At 51.5% G+C, this 1,725-nt stretch overlaps 1 protein-coding gene across 2 annotated transcripts in view; it reads right to left on the bottom strand.

Annotated features, from left to right (window-relative positions):
- Ptgr1 (prostaglandin reductase 1) overlaps positions 1 to 925 on the bottom strand; it is a 26,548-nt gene extending 25,623 nt beyond the window's left edge. The window contains exon 1 of one of the 2 annotated variants that reach the window (XM_004647266.2): positions 487 to 925. The gene's annotated coding sequence lies outside the window, so the exon portion shown is untranslated. Of the gene's footprint in view, positions 1 to 197; positions 279 to 486 lie in introns of those variants that run through there. The other variant, XM_023707542.1, reaches the window with a different exon arrangement.
- Between the last annotated feature and the right edge of the window lie 800 nt (positions 926 to 1,725).

The raw sequence follows: 1,725 nt of genomic DNA, 5'->3' as shown, positions 1-1,725 counted from the left end.
TCTCTCTCTCTCTCTCTGACTCCAAAATATTCTTGTCTCTCTCTTTCCAAAAAGCAACTGCCTTTAATTCAACTCGCCAGAAATCCTGACGCCCCCGCTAGGAAGGGCCTTCCGCGGAGGTCGGTGCAGTACAGGGAGGGTCCCGCAGCCTCAAGGAAGGGGTCTGGACTACGTCCAGAATCCCGACTCCTATCTACCTTCTCGAGCATACGTGCCCCAGCTTTGCAGTCACTGGATTCCTCGCACAGCCCCTTCCTAGGTGCAGGCAGCTGCGGGATGACCGGAAAAGCAGCGCCCCTTGCCGGTCTTTCGAACAACCTGCAGGAGCGGAAGCTTGGGACCCGGATCCCAAGTTTCAGGGAGCGTCAGAGGCGGCCTCCGCGGAGCTAGGACCAGAGAGCTGAAGGTAAAGCTCCTCCGCGGCTGCGGCCTGAAGAAGACCGGAGGCGGGAAGAAGGGATGCGAGAGAAAAGGACTTCGACTTACGAGAGTCTGCTGGTCGCACTTCCTAGAGGTACCTCGAGGATTGCTTGCACTGCGGAGCGCTCAGGAATTGGATTTATAGCACTCTGTAAGAGAGGGTGGGGCTTCTCAAGGGCGGACAGCCTCTGGACTTTGGATCCCGAGGAGATTACAGGAAGGACCCCGAAGAGTCCACACACCCGCACGGGCCGTACTAGGAGCTCCTATTCCAGCCCTGTTTGGGTGGTCTTGTGCCCACTGCTCCAGCGTCCCCTTTAGGAATCCAGCGGTGTCTGCAGCGCGCGGGGAGGGACGCTCCAAGTTTAGGCGCCCAGAGCACCCCCTTGAGCCCCAGTTGCTGCCCCCCTACCCACCAGTTCCCAGTCTGCCTATTGTACACTTACTTAGATTTCCCGAAAAACATCTTTTCCTCTATGCATCCTTTTTAGACTCTTCCAAGGAGGACCGAGTGCTGCTTCTGCGGCGCCCCAGGCATCGCAGCCCAGCAACATCAAGGGCTTTGTCATGACCTGCCTGTCAGAGAGTGATCCGGAGGAGGCTGCAGCAGAGCACAGGAAGAGTCGCTGGTGTTTAGAGTTCTCTGCTTGGTGGAGCTTCTTATCTTAGCCCATTTACACGAATGGAAATAACACAAGTTTTTAACCCCTAGAGTGTGGAAGAAAAGCCCATGCTAACGCCTGGAGGAGGCCCTAGATTCATCTCCAGCTCAAGGGTGGAGATTAAATATCTTTTTTTTTTTTTTTTTCCTGGCAGAACTGGGGATTGAACTCAGGCCCTTGCACTTGCCAGGGCCATTATTCTACTGAGCCATCTCTCTAACTCCTAAATATCATTTTTACATAAAAAATTAAATATAAAACGTTTAGCTCAGTACAGGTTTATGGTCAATATTCAATGCCCGTGGGCTCTCCCTTAGTAGTCTTGTGACCTGCCTACTGACCATGAGTAAATCTCAGGCTATCCACACTGTATTCTGTTTTACAGTACCAAACACTAGCACTGTCTCACATCTTCTATGCAATATACACAGGGAAACAATGCAAAGGTGTTTGAAGCACTTTGAAACTCCCTGTCACTCTCCTCTGTTTCCCCCTCCTTGAAGTAACTATGACCTGAATGAGTGCAAATCAGTTAATGCTCCAGGTTACCTAAACCACTTATGTGCATTTGTGTGTAGGATTCCTCTTTCTCCCTGCCATGCCAGGCTCTGAATTTATAAGGTGTTCAGTGAAAGATTCAGAA

The sequence above is a fragment of the Octodon degus genome, unplaced genomic scaffold, assembly GCF_000260255.1.
Source record: "Octodon degus isolate 3935 unplaced genomic scaffold, OctDeg1.0 scaffold00297, whole genome shotgun sequence".
Lineage (NCBI taxonomy): Eukaryota > Metazoa > Chordata > Mammalia > Rodentia > Octodontidae > Octodon > Octodon degus.
The sequence above is the reverse complement of the archived record's forward strand: the minus strand, read 5'-3'. Positions and strand labels throughout refer to the sequence as shown.